At 31.1% G+C, this 21,578-nt stretch overlaps 1 protein-coding gene across 4 annotated transcripts in view; it reads right to left on the bottom strand.

Moving 5' to 3' along the window:
• The window catches only part of clu (clustered mitochondria protein homolog), an 89,979-nt gene extending 73,755 nt beyond the window's left edge, over nt 1-16,224 (bottom strand). Inside the window, exon 1 of one of the 4 annotated variants that reach the window (XM_067276399.1) lies at nt 16,087-16,224. The gene's annotated coding sequence lies outside the window, so the exon portion shown is untranslated. Of the gene's footprint in view, nt 1-13,356; nt 13,675-16,086 lie in introns of those variants that run through there. The other 3 variants (XM_067276400.1, XM_067276398.1, XM_067276403.1) reach the window with 3 other exon arrangements.
• Nucleotides 16,225-21,578: the final 5,354 nt, after the last annotated feature.

Consider the following 21,578-nt stretch of genomic DNA (forward strand, 5'->3'; position numbering starts at 1 on the left):
GTTAAAATTGTGTGCACCACCATCTGTTTTGAAATTTTATTTAAAAACAAATATTTTTTTTATTATAGAAAGGCAAAGCACTTCATTTTGATGGTAAAGATGAGTTTTTGAAAATGTTGTAAATACCAATAAGTAAAATTTTTGTTAAGTCCAACCCTACTTGAGATATGACTATCTCCCACTCCTTGACCTTTAACCACTAAAATTTATTAGCATCAATGTCCTTGTATAGAAATAATTCTGCCATGTTTCAGAATTTTTGGTTCATCTAGGCCCAAGATATAATACTGCTAAATAGTTGCCAATACACACACACAAAACAAACCTCCTTACAAAATTGTTTGTATGTTTATGGGGCTCCTGGAGTGTCAAAACAAAGAAATGAAAAAACGAAGTCAAAATTTCACCTCCTCAATCAACCATATTTTCCCTATTTTAATTCTATAACAGAAGGGATAGTAAAACTAGCATGCATTGTATTATACACAGTAATATGGTACTATAAAAAAAATAGTTAATCTTTCCATACAGCTAAATTTTCACAAATAGTTCCAAACAGCTACATAAAGACACCAGATTTAGCACCAAAGCAATGAATTGACAACACTATTGTTTGGGTATTTTTCTTCTTTCTACCCTATAGGCACTAAGAGGATCTTTCTATCAAGCAAACTTTATTCAACCCACAATGGACTTGGTCAGGCCAAATAGAGCAACCAGATGGCATGAGTCAAGGCCCAATATATCTGGGACAGACCATATTCTTTTCAGAGTATGGTCTGTCCCAGAAAAATTCTGGGACAAACCATAACTCTGAAAAGAAGACCAAAATTCCTGGAGTTTTTTGGCTTGTTTAGAGCCAAAAAACTCCAGGAATTTTGTTTCAGATTTGCCAGAGTGATAGACTAATACTTCTGGCTAAAACCCAGATTATCTGACATAATTGGACCAATGCTATCTCAGATATCTGTAAACTCATAGAACAGATGGCCATGGCCATGGCCATTTCAGATTAAAAATTATAAATATAGAAGATTTAGGATAATACCTTATCACTATTAAGCATCTTTTTATACTTTGTAGTAAATTTAATCTTATATGAACATCATTTTTCACAGCTAATATGTTCATTCTTAAATTACAGTAGAGAGTTGTTAATCCAAACCCCAGTAATCCGAATCGCCGGTTATCCGAACGATTTTCAGTCAAACTGTGTCGTGCTGAATCGAACGTTTTTGATACTAGATTTACCTCTAAAGTATAATTTTTATGTTTTTATATTCTTCAATATATTTATTTTGTTTGTACAAAATAAAAAAATAATTTTTAACGATACAATAACCTTGATTATTATTATAAAAATTTTCGTTAGGCTTAAAATCAACGAAAATTCAACACGAAGTGACATGCAATTGAGAAAAATTTGAACATCAGACAGGTTAATATATTTTTTCGTACATAATCGGTTATCTGAACAAATCACTAATCCGAACTACTCCAGTCCCCAATTGATTCGGATTAACGACTCTCTACTGTATTACACATGTGTATTATTATAATTACATTTTAATATGAATGCTTTGTCTCAAAGTTAAATGATGCATGTTAAATAATAAAAGATGAAAACAAATCATTATGTAATACATATTGTTTTAAACTTTAAAACTAAAACTCAATTTTTAAAGAAAGTAGTTTCTCTCTTCTTTACCACAATGTTGTACTGTCATCTCAGCATCAGGCATTCACTTGGTACAAACAAGGTTAAAAGTTTGTAGTATTTACATGCTTAGTGCACTCAAAGCAAAGGTTTTACTGTAATTCACAAAGAATTACAGTATAAGAAAAGTACTGTGTTCACTTACAGGGTTTCCTCTGATGAGACCTTAATCAGAGTTTACTAAATGAACAGAGTAAAAATAAAGTATGTGTAAGAATTAAACTTTATGCATTATAAGTCTTCCCTATTGAAAATTAACTGTTGCATCTCAATGTGACTATGGCCAATCATTTCTAGGCTGCTGATAGTTGTCTGAGTATCTTCCCTTATGATGATTACCTTGTCCCTTAGAATATTCTAAAACAAAGATAAGCTAGCCATTGTAGTTAAAGCTGCATTAATAAATTCACCAGATTAACAGGGGATAGAGCTGAAGAAATGTTAAAACTTGGTCAACTTGGTTCATCTTTAAACATGAGAAATGAAAGTGGAATGTCAGTGTTAGTTAGGAAGAGATGGAATATAGTAAACAAGCAAGGGAAGCTAGACAAAAATAGTTGATGTGAAAGATTAAGGAAATACTGCCAGGCAGGAGAGGAAATAACTTAAGAGGCACTTACAACTTACCAACTTAGAAATGGCTAAAAAAAATTGACAAAATTTCTGGAAATAAGAAGTGAAAATTGTTCAAAATCAGAAAACACATTGATCACCTAGTTAGCAACAAGAGCAAGATTGCATACACTACAAACAGACAGAACTAAAGTTGTCAAGATGTCCTTTATTTCAAAGAATAATTCTTTATTTTCATTTTTTCATGCCTCTATTTTGTAATGACAGTGCCAGATTTATGCACAGATACACGTATCATCCACAGCCATCCCCACAGAAAGCTATAATTTACCATTCAATATTTTAAATTTTAACTAAACTAAAATTTGCAAATATTTATAAAATCAATATAAAAACTATAATTTTAAAATAGAAATCTAAAAATAATATAAACAAAATGTTTACTTATCAACAAAAAAAAATCCCCAAAAAAGTGAAATTGTGTGAGTGTCGAATGGAGTGGAAGTTGGAGAGTAATAACATTTTTAATTATCCTTTAATCCAGCTGTAGAAATCTGGCAACTCTAGTCAGAATAAATCCAATTTTCCTGGGAGAGAAGTATTTCATTGAAATTTATGCAAAAGTAATGCAAAAAGAACTACAGTAGAACATTGTTTATCCGAAAGCCTGTCAACCAAAAGCTTTTCAGTCGGACTGTGTCGTGCTGAATCGAACGTTTTTGATACTAGATTAAATTCTAAAGTATCATTTTTTTTTTTGTTTTTATATTTTTCAATATATTTATTTTGTTTGTACAAAATAAAGAAATAATTTTTAATGATACAATAGCCTCGATTATTATTATAAAAATTTTCGTTAGGCTTAACATCAACGAAAATTCAACATGAAGTGACACACAATGGAGAAAAATTTCAACATGGAATATATTAATATATTATTATTGGGATATACTAATATACTAATTACATAAGATATACTAATATACTATATTAATAATGTATTTTTTCATACATAATCGGTTATTCGAAAAATCGGTTATCTGAACAACCCCAGTCCCAAATTGATTTGGATAAACGATGCTCTACTGTAATAGGATTACAATGCCAACAAAAAGATCATTGAAAAGAAATATGAAAAATTTGGTAGTGACTAAAACTGCATTCACAGACAGAAGTGCACAAATCAAAAACCTTTCAGAAGTCTATCTTGCAAAGAACAAAAACACAAATTAACAATATTAGACAGCAGCTAGGCAGGCTGACACAATATACTAATAAGAAAAACACCACCTAAATTAATGAAACAACTAAAAACACAATAATAAATCCACTACCGATTCCCAAAATAATGGCATGCCAACTAAAGAAGAACTCACAAATTATTGGTCTTCTCTTTGGTCTACTGTTGTCATGCACAAGGCTGAAGCAGACTGGATCAAAGAGAAAAGCAATAATATGCAGGACACACCTAGTATGAATTGTGTTGAAATAAATACACAAGCTATCCATTGCACAATGCAGAAAGCACGCAACTGGACAATCCCTGGTATAGACAACATTCACAATTTCTGATACAAAAAATTCACATCCCTATGCCAAGAACTAGCTAAACATTTATCTCAACAATCCAAAAGACATGCCAAATTTTCTCATGCAGGGCATCCCTACATAAAACAAAAAAAAAAAAAACACCACCACCAAAGACCTGCACAATACAGACCAATATCCATATATTTTGTATTAACTGGATAGATAGATGAAAAAAAATCCAGCAATGAATTTAATAAAAGAATAATGTTTTCGACCAGCTTCACTGATCTTCAGTTACGATAGAACAGAAAAATAGAACATGAATACAAAACTTTAAAAATGAGAACAAGAATTCTAAAATAAATTAATAAAATAAATAATGATTGCTGTTATTTATTTATCTCAACTACTACAGAAATAAAATAAAAATAAAAAGTAAAAATAAATGAGTAAATATCCTTTAATAAAATTAAATTTCATAAACGGACTGCATGCAGTAGACAAGTTGTCTACTGCTATGCACTACTAAATCATCTGTGAGAGTAGCCATATATATGCAAAGAGCTTCTAGCCATCTAAGATGGTGTACGCATTGAGTTGTGCGAATTACTTTGGCTTGATTGAGTAAAGGCTCTACTTCCGGATCTGAGGCATAGATAGCTAGAGCGGTGGTGGACCTCGCGTGTAAAATATCACTTGCGTGCTCTTTTAGTCTTACTTCTAGGGAGCGCTTTGTGGATCCTACATAGACCAGGCTTCTGTCAGTTCTGTGGTCCATAATCGGGATGGAGTATACCCCCGGAAGTCATTCCTTGTTGGAAGTGTCTTTACCGTTCCGTAATATATCTGAAATTGTAGCGCATCTTCTATAGGCAATGCGGATATTCTTTTTCTTAGCTATTGTTCTGTATAATGCTTTAAGGTATGGATTGTATGTGACCGGTATGAAACTAGGTGTAACTTCATTGGGTAGCTGGTTCGTTTGTAGTTCTTGGCGTTGGTGTTTGCGGACCAATTTACGTGTAATCCCTTGGTAGCCGTGATTCTCGGCTATGCATTCTATACGTTTCAGTTCGGCCTGGAGGGAGCTCTGGGAGGACGAGTGTGTATGTGCCCTCTTAATTAAAGCGTTAAAGGCTGCCGTTTTATAGTATGGCGGGTCGCAGGATCCTACCGGTATATAGAGATGTTCCGCCTCTGGTTTACGGTAGACTTCCGTGTGGATGGTTGTTTGGTCAAATTTGATGTTGATGTCGAGGAAATGTGCTTTTTTGTATTTACTGGACAAATTCTTTTACCACTTTTGTAATGTAAAATTATTTAATAAATATCAATTTAATTATAATTATTGACAAGACTGTCTTGTTTATAAAATCATATGTCCTGCTGTCTATCAGCTTAAAGGTATGAAGAAGTACATATCAGGAGTTGAAATTTGACAGAGTATTAGGTGCCCAAATTATGTATGATTAAAAAAACCAGACTTGTAGGTAGTCAGGGGACCGAGAACCAAAACACAATAAAATACAAAACGGCAACACACTCTACAAACAGGCAGTAGTGCGAGATTTGCGCATGCATTGCTGGTTGATAAGTTGGAAATACGAATATTGTGAAATCAAATTTTGACAAACACATGCATTGGGAAGTTCGAAAAGTGAATGTTACTAAATCAAATTTTGACAAACGAATCTTTGAAAAAAACTGATTTACCTGTCCTGTGTTATTCCCCACATATTTCTGGTCATCACGTGCTAACCTCGACCGATTGACTAAACATATCTCGTTTCATCATCGGAACTTTTTGAAACTAGATGGCACATCGTTATAATTTTATATTAAAACTAACTTCCAAATAGAATTATTTTTTCTTTTTACATTTATTAATATATATAATATATATATATATATTTAGTTTGTGCAAAATAAAAAAATAATTGAGAATGATACAATAGCCACCATTATTTTTTTCAAAAACGAGAAATTTTCGCATTGACAAAAATTCAACTGGGGCGTCACGCAATGGAGAGAAATTTCAACATTTGATAGGTTGATTTCAATGAAAATGCATTGTGGAAGACCTCATGGTCAAGGCCAGCAAAGTTTGAATGATCACGCTCAAAACCAGCAATACCAAAGATGATTGGAGAATGAGACCCACGTGAGTCGAAGTGATCCCACTTAGTAGTGAGTCTCCGAGACATAGTCTTGTCCAAAATACAGCCTTGCTGTTTTACTAGTTAAATTTAATAAGAGATGGAGCCTAACACCTAACGCCAGTGATAAATTATTTAGAAATTAATTAAATATAGCCCGATATAATCCAGTGGTTGTTTGGCTTATAAAAAAAGCACTTGACAGTTCCCACACTTGGCTGCTGCACATACTTCACATCTACAAAATTCATTCCCAACTCATTAGTTTTCTTGGTTTAATTATGCTCCACTGGAAAACAGTATTACATCTTAATCTGCATAATACTCATAAAAACAAATCAAATATACATCAAGTGAGGAATTTTTCAAGAATATTCCTTGAGTCTTCTTTGATTCTGCCTTGCACTTAACTCTTTATCTAACACATTGATATTTTAACCATATTGTGATTTGTTCAAACAACAAAACAACACTGTTCACATTATCACCTCATATACAGACAATATCAAACTTATGAATCTACACAGAAGCAGCATCATCTCTTACAAACTACACACACAGATACACTCAAATGATATACAAATGGAATATTGTCTAGACAAATGCTATTGAAAAAGGAGTTCTGAAGAAATCTTACTTTCTAAGTACAAAGTTGTCTATTATTACGTCCATGGAATAAGACCAGGTTTACAAATATTTAAAATTCCAACAGGCCAAACTTACAGAACATGCACAGATAAAAGCAAAAATTAACACTTACACTCAAATACCAGAACAGATTATATGCAATAGTAAGAATACACCTAAATACAAAACATACTGTAAAAGCTATTAATACATATGTTGTCACTGTATTCACTTATTCTGAGTTATACAGTGGACACACAGATCTCAAGCAACTCCAAAGGAAAACTAAGAACTACACTTACTAAGCTTTAACAATATCATCCAAAATCATCCATAGATAGACCAACTCTTCCTTATAAAGAAGAAAGCCATGACTTGGCTAATAAAGTTAACCTGCACTACAAACAAATTCTGACACAGCAGGAGTTTTTCCACAAACAACAAGAAACATCAAGATTACATAAAGCTGTAACTGACTGTAACAATACAACTTTAAAATTATGCCCTGAGAACCTGGACATAGTAGTATCTGTTATTTGTGTGTTGAGCTAAGCAGTCATGGACCCAAAAGGCAATTCATGGCAGGCAAGCCTATGACCTAACTCAGGACTATGTTGACAAAACTGCAAGCTTCTGGCTGACTAGGGACTGATGTTTGGAGAGAGGGTTTATGGTTGCCATTCAAGATCAAGTCAAACACGAAAAACTATAGAAAACAATTTTGAAGGATACATCACTAAAATGACTCTCATAGAAAATGCCACATTCTGCCAGAAACAATACAACACAATATATAACTTCTGGTTGCAAACTCTTGGCACAAATATTTGCTATTTGATTATGCCTATGTAAAGAGGCATAATCAAATAGCAAATATTTGTGCCAAGAGTTTGCACACAAACACAGATTATTAAACACCCAGGTGTCATACTACAAATATACTCCACAGCCAGTATGAAGTAGTGACACACAAAATATATTATGACAGAGCCATAATTACAAATAAAACAATTCATCCTGATAGACCTGACATTGCTTATTGACAAATGCAATAACATTGCTCACATAATAGACATCTCCATTAAAATCGTAGGCACAAAAAAACCTTACACATGCTGTTTCTAGCAAACAAATTAATGAGCACAAACGTTTTTGGCCGTTTTGAATTGCACCTGAAGAAGGCCTTTCAAAACGGCCGAAAACGTTTGTGCTCATTAATTTGTTTGCTAGAAACAACGTGTGTAAGGTTTTTTGTGCCTACGATTTTAAATTAGTTCTAGCTTTGTGTGCAGAGATCTCCATTAAACACTCATAATATGAAAAGAAGAGTTGTTTTTCATGCTGCAATTGACATCAGTTATAATTTAATTTAACATAATTGTGATAATTTATTTCAATTTCATTATTTAAATTACCACCAAAATTGATCATAAATATTAAGTGAAATATCACAAAATTGTTTGCTAAAATACTTTTGAAAAATTTTTATAAATAAAAAAAACATTGACAAGTTTACAAAAATTTACAAATGGTACTTTGAGGTAAAATTAAAATTTTTAATTTTAAAGGATTAAAATGAATACTTTCTAAAATTTTTTGAATTAATTTTGGAAGATATTATTAGTTAGAAACATAGTTGCCAGATTGGGCTACAAGTAGCGGATTGGGCTACTTTTTAAGTGCCCTCGCTACAAAAATTTTAAATTGGGCGACACGCTACTTTTTGGGCTAGTAATAATTACCTTCAGGCTACAATTCTTAAAAATACGCTACTTTTTATTTTCATATATAAAATCGCACAATATTTATTGTATCATACAAAACTAATAAAGTTTTATTTAATTTCATTACACTTAATTGTATAAATAAAGTTGCAACGTTTAACAAAGATAAAGATACTTTGCTTCCGTTTTCTATCCGTCGTTCGCTCCAGTAATCCACAATCCATTGCCACTAACACTGCTAATTTTATTAATTTTTTTCCTCTCATATATCTATCAATATGCGCCTATTTTTAATTCTTTTTTTAAAACGAAAATATGCTACTCACAAATTTATTTGTACTTTTACTTCGTTTTCCTGTTTTTTCCCGCTTGACTTCTTGATTCTACTTCTGTTTTAGAACGTTCCTTTCTCTAATTTGACGATTTCACTACATTTTTAGTAGACGTTTCCTTTTTTTCCTTTTTTAGGTATTCCTAGGAATACCTAAAAAAAGGAAAAAAGGAAACGTCTACTAAAAATGTAGTGAATAGGCCCAGTGTTGCTCGGGCAAAAGTAACGACAGCGAAGATTAAGATTATTACATTATAGCCAATCTCATCTTTTTTCACAGAATGCAAGAATTAGGTTTCCCTGTTTCCAGACTAATTAGAGAATTTTTAGATGGTCTGAAAATATGTTCGATTTCCCGCAAAAACGCATCTGCGCCTGTAAATATTGCACGTCGCTTTTTCTTAACACTTCCATTGTTAACATTTCCCTGGGTTCATATCAGGACTCCATGATGGCCAATCAATTACATTAATTTTTTTTTCAGCAAACCAATTTTTAGTTGACTTTGATGCATGAATGGCAGCATTATCTTGTTGGAATTGCCAATTTTCTCTCCCAATACGTGATCCAAAAGTTATTAAATTTTGATATTGTTGGAATCAACGATCGAAATTATTGTCAAATGTTATACGACATCGTTACGTATACAACGAATTGTGTCGCGATGTTTTGTAAACGTTCTTCCGTTACGTAATAAAAGGTTGGTGACGCTGTTAACCCTTCGGGGACGGTGACCTCGTTTCACACTCCCCTTTCCAGCGATGACCTTCCGTGAGTCAAGACAGTGTAATCTTTGTTGTATAAACAGTTACGCGAGTCTAACTAGTTTTTACTAATCTCTCCGACAGTCTCTAAACTAGTCTAACAGATACAACAGTTCTTGATACAGTGTAAACTGAGAGGCCTTAAAACTGAAAACAAAAGTCGCAGTCGCTAAGATTCTAAGTTCAAAAAATGAATCGCCGCGCCTGCGAATGACTCGCTTTGATTTAGAGAAAATTGATGCAGATACACCGAATGCCCATATATATATATATATTACAAACTCATTTCATTAGTAAAAGTGCATAGTTGCAAAATAATTCATTTTATTGTTTGGGCTACAAACAGTTCAAATCCGCTACTTTTGGAGCACAACCACGCTACTTTTTAACCTTCAGATCTGGCAACTATGGTTAGAAATGTTTAGACTAGAAATCTGACAATTATTTTGTATCATCCACTGAATGCCATTGTTATTTGTCACTTATTTAAAAGGGATGTATATATAATTATAATAAAGATTTTTAAAAAATAATTCATTGAATTTTTTTATAGATTCTTATGACAGCCTATCTGAATTTGAAATCAATAATAACTTTGTTATATACATTTTATATAAATTATAATAGATATTCCAAATTACTATATCCAAATAAAAATGAAATGAATTGATAAAATAAGTTACATTATGTTTTGTTTAATTAATCTATTAATTATTTTATAAAATAAATATTTAAAATGTTTATTTCAATCAATATTATATTTGTTTAATTTTATCTTCCTTTCAATAATTTATTTATCGTAGAAAAAAATTAACAAAATAATGTTCAATATAAAACATTTTAATATAATAAAATTTATAAAAATTTTAATTATTTACTAATTTAAAAAACTTTCAATTAAAATATGTACATAAATGCACTGGAAATACTGGAAAGTATTTAAAAATTTAATTTAATAATTTGTAAATGAAACATTTAAATGGAATGAATTTTCATTCATAATTTTTTCCTCCTGAACAAAGACAAGGAACGACTTTGACGCTGGTTTGCCCTTTCGAACGAAGTTGGCAGCGACACAAAAGGTGGAAACAAAATCAAAAAATGCGGCAGAACGAGATCCGCAAATAACCGTTAGCATCTCGTCGACGCTGACAAAAATAGCCGGGTTCTTGCTGAACAAGCCGTCCGATGAGGATGATACGAAAACGAAACCTCCAATTCAGATGACATATCAAGACTTCAGTTGTGCAATCACTTCAAAAACTTAATTTCGATTTAATGCAAAAAATCTTCAATTCGATCTTTTTCGTCTAAATCCGATAAATCTCTCTTTATTTTTAGTATTTTATAAATTATCTCTTGAATTTTGTTGTTGAATCGTGATTATACCCAAAAGACTGTTTCAAACCTTGACATTTAAAACTGAAATACAAAAATCATTGTTGGGCATTTAATTCGCTTTAGTATATTCCACTAAAGAAATAATTTCCGAAGTATTTGTAAATTTCGAAAGGTAGGCTATAGCAAAATTGTAGTTCTGCAATAGCTTTTTCTTACAGATAACTTATTAAAAGGAGTCCAATATTATAGAATTATACGTCGACAAAATCGAAATTATAACTAAGTGTAAACTAAATCTTAAATATTTTGATAATATTAATTATATAGGACTTCGACTAATGCTTGTTCAAAGGATTTTATGCTTTTTAGTAACGCTAACGTACAGAATTAACTAAAAAGACTGCAAACTTGAAAAATTTCAAAACGAAAGATCCTTCGAAAACTAAAAACTTGTTAAAAATTTAGACTATTATTTAAAACCTGGAAAAATTGTTCTAGATATTGACTCGTGATATTTTTACAATGCATTAACTTTCTATAACTGAAAAATTTATGTAGCCATATTTTTCTGAATACTATTTATAAATATCTTAAATTTGTGTATGAAAGTACAGTATTCTGAATTCAACACACGACATCTGTATCTATCGATCTTACAAGATCATTTAAACCAACTCTAATTCAGAATATCATCGATACTTCGGTTAAAAATTTATTATGAACGTATAACTTTTTATTAATTGGGAAAACACAAATCTTAAATTAATCTACGGAGTATTACTTAAATTCGTTAAAAAAAATTGAAATCTAAACAAAATGTATAGCAAATTTTAAAAAATCATAACATTATTGATGTATAATTATAATATTGTAATATAAAAACACTACCCTTTAATACAATTTTAAGACTAAGATTAGATAGCAAATCCTTTAAACTTAAATCTTCGACACTTTAAATTACATACTAATAATTCATGTAAAAATTTAACCAAATTTCGTTTCATTGTTTTTAATTAACAAAATAATGAGTGGACAATTATATCAGAACTGTTATCGGACATCTAATTAATTATAACATCGATTATTTAAACTCTTACAACTGATCTTATATGGAAATATATATATATTTATTTATTTATTTAATCTGCTTCGACTATGTTAATAGTAATTTATTCTAAACATACAAATGATCAGTAACCCAAATGGACTTTTCCCGAGAGAGAAAATTATAACATTCATTAAAGACTCGGGAAAAAACATTCTTGATAAGTCGTATTAGGGAAAATTCAGCTGTTCACATTAAAATCTCTAATTTCTTGAATATAATCAATAACTCAACAAAAAAAAATTCGTTTACATTTTTACCGTAATTGTAACTAAGGACGAAAATGTGTTTTTGGATTAGCATTTTCAACCATAAACAAACTGTCTTAGCAGTAAGCATTAGCATAAAAAAAATTAATAAACTATAATAAATTTAAATATTAAAAGTATTAGAAGTATTAGAATACTCTATTGATCCAGAAATGGGAGTGAACTAAGAATTATCGATTTGATCCACCTACGTGTCTGCAGAAGGAAAAAAATTGTGTATATAAGCCTATATATATATATATATATAATTTCTTGTATTTGGATTAAAAAAAATTAAATTAGCATTGATATCCTTGAACAGTCACTAAACTTTAATACCAGAATAACTTTTCCCGTTCTTAAAAATCAAACATGATATTTAAAGGAAAATTACACATCAATAAAACTTTATTACTGTTCAAAATCTTTTTTCTTTTGTTTTTTAAATAACAGAGAGAATTCATTATTATATGAACACGTAACGCAGTTCAAAAATTTTGAAAGGTCAAAAAAACAATCGACAAAGTGATTTCTAATCATTCGAAGAATCACAAGACAGTTCGATAAAACTTATTTAGAATATAAAAAGATTAAACAGAGTTTAAACAAAACTAAAAATTATAAAATATTGCTTTATAAATGTTTAAAAATAAATATCTTTAATGTTGTTTTCCACATTTAAATTTTACAACTGCTTTTCCTCCTATCAGCCAAGGAGTTTTAAATTTAGCCGCTAGTACGATTTAGATCGAAAGGCCAATAGCACTTTTCCATGCTAAACTTCTTCATAACCAATAAGAAAATAAATTTATTTTTTAAATATGAAAACAATTTAATCGGAAATCGAGTTTAAATTTCTCGACAATAAGGAGAAACAGGATGATTCTAATTTTAGAAATTCCGCCTCCTCATTTTTTGGCTACGTCCTTGGCATTCGGGATTTTGCAAAGCGGTAAATTCGAGAACCAATGCTAATACTTCCGAAATAAAATATGAAGGACGTTACGCAACAAATTCATCGACATTACACTCATTATCTAGTACATTTCGCAATAACGAGCCCATCCCGTCGTCTCGTCCACCCGCGAAACAATCGCAAAGACCGGAAGAGGAATGACGACACACACGGAAGCATCGAAGTCCAACCGACAGACTACGATAAATCGTGATGATGCAGTTATTCGCGTAATTTTATTTTTTTTTTAAAAAAAGATGAAAAACAAAATAAATCCCACCTTACCGTGTAAAATAGATCAGTTTTTATAATGAGAAAAATGTATAGAACGATTTCATTCTGTATCATTCGTGGAGCAGACGAACATAGTCGGCAAGGTCAAAGTTGCAAGAAATCCGGTGGAAAATGGCAAGAAAAACCAATACTTAACTTCTTAAAATAAGATCTCGACTTATATAAGTACAGCGAAAACGAAGAGAATAAAAGCACACTCAAAAAATTCCAAAAGCAGACGACATTCACCTTATCCACCAGCTTTCTACGACCGCGATCTTTGCAGACTCTGACGTCATAAACTACCATTGAAGCGCATGTGTCGATTTATTGCGTCATCGAAGGCACGTGCATCGGACTGACACGCCTCCAATTTATCAAACATTCTCATTGGTTACACGAGAGCAGGTGTATTTTAAATGTTTTTATCCGAATATTGAATATTTTCTGTATTTCTTTATATTATTTTAAAGTAATTTAAAAATAGAAACAATTTTACAAAAATTGATTATGTATAAAATGAAATCTGAAAAATACACTATGGTTACTTTACTAAAACAGAGTATATATATTGTAATTTTTCTATTTAAATATTTCTCCTAAGATTATATTAATTTTAAATTAAAAACGTGACTAAAATAACCATCTGCCAAAGTGGAATGACGATGCAACTTACATCAGGTTCACGACATATCATTACGTTAATAAAAACAAAAAAAAAATTACGTTCAAGTCATAGGCTATAAAGAGAAAAAATAAATAAAAACGAACCAATTCGCATACTTGTTTTCTCAAGAATGAAGAAATTTATGCAACTGTTAAAACGAAATTAACAAATACATCCACTGTGATTAACAGGAAAACATTCAATATTACTCAATCAAAAGAAAATCATGTCTACTGTTGCATGCAATAGGTATAGTTCATATATTAAAATTTATAGCCCATGGTAAGAGATAAATAAATTGAAAAATGAATTAGTATAAAATTAAAGGTTCTTAAAACTCGCCTTGTTAAAAAAAAAAAAAAAGGTACAGGGTCAATTAACTGATATCTATCGGAGACATCGAGACAAGTTCATCAACCGACTTTCCTATTACCAATTACATGTTTTTGATTTCAATGTTTTATTTCTGCAACGTTTCACTACGATAGTTAATAATGCTAAAGGTCTAATTTAGAATAATGTGTGACCCAATTTGGAAAGTACTCAAGGATGATAACAATTTATCATTCTTGGAGAATCTAAATCTGAAAAATTGGAAACTTTTCAATCGATTTAAGATATTCGGGTTAAAATGAATATTAATTAGTTACGGATTACCGAAATCTAAAATTTATCCGGCTTATTTACGTTAAAAGCTTATTAAATAAAAATTATAAATAATCAAATTAGTTATTTATTAATTAAAGAATTAATAATATTAATGAAACTAATAAACATACATATAGATTAGATATACATTTTGGGTATGCTTGTCTAATCTATTTTATAATAATTACTGTAATATTTTTTTTAAAAATGATTAAGTCAATGAAATAATGAATTAAGAAATGCAACTTTTTGATCAAATAACTTTATGCTGCGCTTTTAACAAGTTACATACATTTCTAGTCAGAATTCAAAAGACTAACTGAAGAAAAACTTTTTCTCCTCAATATCGCCTTTTGAGGATCTCTGATTATTAATTAAAACGAAACTTTATATATAACGAAGACTTCAGGAAAAAAAAAATGTCTCAACTGTTTCTTAACTGATATACGACGCCATATTTCTGCACACTAATGGTTAATCGAATTCCATTTTGACTTCTGGAATGCATTTTCCTCGACAGGGGAAAAATACTCATCAACCGTCATTTGTTAAGGGAAGAAATTAATTTATTGCTTATGGGAATATGTGATGTGAATATCAACTCTTTTCCTCGTTGATTAAATTTCTAATATTTTTTTACCTACACTCCATCAAAAACTTCATGATTGAAATTTATTTTATCCTATTTATTCTTGTACAGTTATTTCTCAGCTTGGAGTTTTTAATGTAATAAAATTTTAACTGTATATTTATAATTACATATATAATACAAATTACTATATGTTGAAATAATTTTAAGAAATTGCTTAACTAATTTAGTGGCGCCATCTGCTATGCATAATTTAAAATTTTTCGGAGATGAATGTGTTAAATTTTACATAGAAAAATCGGCATTTAATACATATTAAGCAGGAAAAAATATAACATAGTTTAATTCCATATAAAAAATGTTTACACGCTTCACATAAAATAGAATATTCCGATCTCTTTCTTTTCCTTTCTTCTAATACTGAATAGAAAAATGTCCTTGAAGTTATTTTTCCTAATAACTGAGGATAACGGTAATGAAGACTTAATTTTAAATTACTGATTATTTTATATATGCAACCGAATTTGATATTTTCCATATCAAAATATTAATTTTATTTAAACATTGATAAATCTGTGAAGCAATATATATTTGAGATAATTTTAAGTTAAGAGATAACACATTTCTCCATTTTCCATCACCACTGCAATAAAGGATAGAATAAAGAATATTTAAGACAAAAAAAATCTCTTTTAATATTTTAAAATTAATTTTTGAATGTAGAATCTCTTCTCGATACACAAAATTAGTACATAATTGCTAATATTTAACGTAGTAAAAATTTAGATTCATAAATTCCCCATTAATTACTTTTTTTATGCCAATTTTTCAAATTTACCTTTTATATTCTGGATAAGGCTTTATACTTGTGATTTACGGTACTTATAAAATAATTCGAATCGCAGTAACACTCAAAGATTACACTAACATCCTAGATTGCTAAATCAATCTCGTATAAAGCACGTGGAACTGGAAGGTTAACGCGCTTGCGCAAAATCCATAACAGAGGGTGTGACGGTAAAATAGAGAACATAAGCGAAAAATTTAAATTTGAGAATCTGTGTAAATTGTTTGAATGTTTTGAATCATATATTTGAATTATCGAAATATAAAACGTTCAATTTTTAATGCTTATATTTTTTAATCAAAATTTTGCTATTGTACTTGTAACGAAGTAGTATAATCAATCCCCTTACTAAAGTGGAATATTCCAAAACAGAATCTCGTATCCGATGACTTCTATATTTTATTCGGTTAATAGAGGGCGTAAATTTTAAAAATATTTCGAAACTTTTTATAAGTGTAATGTTTATAAAATTTTTTAAAAAATTACTTTTATATTTAAAGTACTGTTATTTAATAATGTTTTGAAATATTAAATAAAATTTTTCTGTTTTTTTTATTATTAAAAGCAATTTCATCTCTTCGTACGATCTCCTCTGCTGTAATGACTTTTAAATGCATGAATTTGTTCATTCTTGGTAGAATAAAATTACAAAATACAAATTTGCGTTAGCTCATATGCAATTTTTCACACGTTGCGCCCTAGTATAACATCGTGTGATCGTGAAAAACGCAAACCAGCTGAATGTAATGCACATCTTTTCTATCTTTAATCACTTTATTCATGAGTTTGTATCGCGCTTCTATCGAGTTTCGAGTTTAGTACTTTTCTTCATAAAAGTATTTAATACAAGCAGATAGTAGCTCAAGCATAAATGAGCGCCCTGGTTGTAAAAGTTCTAATTTTGAACGAAAAAAAACTTTTAAGTGTTATATCGCATTGATGGAATAAGGCAACGCAACACCTGGGCGATTTGTCAAGAGAAGGATTCCACCCGGAAAAACTTTCTATCAGAAACTGATTCCTAATTAAGTGTTAGACATTGTGAATAAACTCGGAAAACTAAACTTGGCCCGCTTGTTGGTGCGGCTATGATCAAGCAAACTTTCGCCGCAAAGCGATTGCAGCGCTCGAAATAAAGAAATATTTATTACGCCACTTTCGTAACATTAGAGCTTTTGGCAGCTTAAGGACTATTATATCTATCGACTCTGCCACTATGAAATCATACACATGTTCCCATAATGTATGATTTAATACAAACATTATTATACAAACATCAGTGGCGTGCCGTGACATTTGATGATAGGGAAGCTGTTTCTGTAAGAAGCCGAATTCCAGGGGCAGTCAGTTAATTGCTCGTCAGTAATGGTCTAGGGCCCATTCGTACATGGGTGGTGGCGGAAGAGACGTACCTGACAAAAACCGACAAAAAAGAAACATAAAATAAACATACACTATGCACTGTACAAAATAGTTTGCTTTAGGACAATCAGCCGTTCGGACGTCCTGAGCGTCGATGTGGTTCTTCGATGGTCGATCGAAGGTGGCCGCGGGACAGTGGCGTTGACTAGTCTGTAAGGCACGGGGAGGGATTATATCAATCTCCGTTCTTTCTTTCATCCATTTTGATTGGTCGTTCTCTCTCAATCACGCTTCCCGAGTGGTTGGTCCCTGGTTATTAAACGTAACGACACTCTTACCTGGAGAGAGAAAAAAGTCAAAATCGAAGATGAATTCGATCTTCCACCGATCATAGGACGACTTCCTTCCGCGATTTATGGTTTCTGCCTCGCAGTTTGATATAAACAATGAGTGTCCGACTACAAACGACTTTTACCTATGTTTTTTTAAACGAATAAATTTTTCTCTAAATTAACCGTTTTTTCACGTCTTTCGTGACGGGTCAGACCTGTCCAGTACATGACATTTCCATAAAAGTTTTAAACAAATGCTGAAAATGACAAAAATAAACAATTTATGTATTTTAGTTCTAAAATACAAATAATACATACATACAATAATACAATAATACATACAATGATAGAAACACTTGTTTTTTTAAATTTTTTATAAACTAATTCTATTCGGCGATTTTTTCCGCCAAGTCGTTAATTACTTTATCATAAAAGTCGCTGGTCGTCGACTCCATCAACGTATTTACAAGTTCTTTTTCTATCGAAAGCAACGCTAGCGACCGACTGTTCCTGGCCAATGTATGAATTCGCTCCGTGGTCGAAAAACTGCGTTCAACACACCCACTGGTAGATGGTACCATAAAAATTAATGATACTAAATCATATAATTCTTTTAGTACGTTTTTGTTCGGATCGACATTAATTATAATATGTTTTATGTCTAAGAGTTACTTGTCAATATAGTCCGGACACGAATATAAATATTGCGATTCGCTACGTAATTTAGATAAATCAAAAAATTTCCCATAAAATTTACTTAATTTAAAAAATTAAAACACGCTTGGAAAAATTGTTCATAATTTTAATATTATGAAAAACATCTAAAAGTGATAAAAATTCTAAAGATTTTGTCTGAAAATCTGTCAATATAATTATAATATTCTTTTAATTATATTGTAATTAAATATAACTTTGCAATAAAACGTACCTAAAAATAACATTAAATATTCTTTACTTTTTAAATCTTAAACAATTCACTTAGTCAGATAGCTCCCTGCCAGTGGCTAAGGGATAGAATCGTTGGAAGCGTTACACGTGTGTAGTTTCCATCAGCTAAACCGGCTGAGGTTGATGCTCTGTAAAGCGCATGCGCCAATGCCCTCTGGCTGCTTTACACCATTCAGTTATTCTCGCCGTGAAAGCTGTCTCGGAAGCGCTTCCATTCCGCCACTAACATTCGAATATACAATAGCAATCTTATCGTTTTTTTCACATAGTAGTATGGAATTTTTTAATAAGATACATAATGCAGTTATAATAAAATATTAATTTTAATTAATTCAAAGTACGTTAAAATACGAAAATTTATATTTTAGAAAATACAAGGGAAGGTCATTGGAAGGTGGATGCGGCGCTTCCACCGCTTCCAATGACGGCACGCCACTGACAAACATATATAATTATTGAATTTATATATTTTACAAACATTATATTTAATACATAAAGTATAAGTTGAAGACCATCTTCCTACAAGATCAAAATTTCTTATACTAAAAATATAAATAAATCAAAGAAATATTTACTGATGAAATGCAAACAAATATAAAGAGAAATTATAAATTTATTTTAAAAGCATTTACAGGCACAGATAAAAATGGCAAAATCACACATTCTATAGTTAGGATTTAATTACATTCATTTTCAACTCATGTTTAATTACTAACAATTCATTAATTGCATTTTAATTAATAACATTTTAAATTAAGAAAATAATTAAATAAAATGTTTATTTATCTAATTGTTATTTAAAATGTTTATCAAAATCTTTTATTCCAATCACATTTGATACTACAAAATAAAACTAAGAGCATGTAGAACCATTGCTATTTTTCGAGGAGCAACCTCCTATACAGTTTTTCTTTTAAGTTCAGTGTAGGGAAATGCTCCTGTAATATTGTAGACTGCTTTGAAAATCTTCCTGCATTTATACACTAGTGACCACCAAGAACACTTTTTCTTCTAGCTACTTCAGTTGATTCGTCTTTCATTTTCCACCATTTAAATTACTTTTTTTTGAAGTGACAATGCTGTAGCTGCAACAGAATATTTACCAGATATATGAAGAGCATCATCATTTTTATTAACATACTAGATATTAGTATGTTCCGCTAGGCATAGCCGGGTTACAAAGTACAGAAAGTAATATAGTTAACAATAATTATTTAAGTCAACACAGTAATATAAATATACAATAAATTGAGAGTGAGAAAAAGAGCAGTAAGCAATGCAGATTTTGTTTTCATAGAATTTGTCTTTAAAAATGTCTCAATTGCATTCAGGACCGGCACAAGAATTTTTGACGCCCTAGGCACATGCTCAATTTTTGGCTCAATTTAACTGATATTGGTTGTGGCGTTCCTAAATTTTTGGTCCAAGTGCGCCTATAGTTCGGGACGGCCCTGATTTCACTGTAAAATTTTACTTGTTCATCAACAATCCTTTAATGAACAAGTAAATGTAATTCATCAAATAAAACGCCGCACATCTCCTGCGTGTGTCCACAGCTTTGAAAGTGAGTTCCGCGAGTTTGATCACAAAGTAAACGAATGCCAATTGTGGTTACTTCTAAGAACCTAACCTAAAATATCCACGTTTATTTTTTAACATCACTATTGATGTTCGGGTATTAAAATTCTACAGTTAAGCTACTAAATATTCCCGAATGTCATAAAGTCATTACTTTTTGAATAAAAAGAATATTAATTATCTTATCTTTTTTAAAAAAAAAATGCTCATCTATAATTCCGAGTGGAGATTCATTTGCTGTAATAAAATTTTCCTAAAAAAACTTAAATATAAATATTGACTTAATGGCAATAATTTTCTATGATTGAGCGTCTTCGATAAGAAGATTTTGGATCGAACTTGGCAGATGTATCAACGCAGTCTAGTCTAACAACAAAACCAATTTATCTATGGCTACTGAATAATAGTGATCATTAGTTTCTACCATTGAAAACTGGTAGTTGGTCGTGGGTTCGCACTTCACCAAAGAGCTGGCTACATGAAATTTTTCCGATTTTCATCACGTAACTAACTAATACCTGAAGACGGTCAGATTCCCAGGAATCAGTTCCATGTGGATTTTTCCGAGTTTTCTTCAAGTGTCTAAAATCTAAATATGGACCATACGGGAGACACCTCCCTTTTCAGATCTCCCAAATGTTGCGTTGCTTTATTCCATCATTTCAATCCAGCTCACGTGTTTCTATCTCCGCGCTTCGAAGAACACTGCAGTAGGATAACATATTTATCAATCGTACATTGAATATTAATTGTTGAAATAATAGTCCAACAATTAATTCTCAATATGTGAACAGAGGGCTGTATTTAAGTGTTTATTCGCGATTACGTCAAATAATTAAATGCAACAAAAGGAGGATTATCCGTTTAGGGATTATCTATTATTTTATAACGAAAACCGTTATTCTCTTAACATATCCTAAACCCAAAATAAGACGGCCGGATAACCGAGCGGTCAAGGTGACAGCCTACCGCTCTGGGGGACCCGGGATCGAATCCGAACGGTTCGAATAATCCCCAGGAATTTTTCGGGGGTGGTCTGTTCGGATATGTCGGGCCCCGTCCCTCACCACCCGGTCGCCCCATTGTGGGCCTGGCCGAACCCATAATGGGCCTACTAAAAGAGGCCCTCTTAGTGCCCACAGGGCGGAAAGAGTTAAAAAAAAAACCCAAAATAAAATATAATTTTCCATATTATTTAAATATTAAATTAATTATATAATTAATATGTAATTAATTTTTGACAGTTTACAGTACTTAATTATT

Source organism: Centruroides vittatus, unplaced genomic scaffold, assembly GCF_030686945.1.
Source record: "Centruroides vittatus isolate TY-2023 unplaced genomic scaffold, ASM3068694v2 contig_689, whole genome shotgun sequence".
Taxonomy (NCBI): domain Eukaryota; kingdom Metazoa; phylum Arthropoda; class Arachnida; order Scorpiones; family Buthidae; genus Centruroides; species Centruroides vittatus.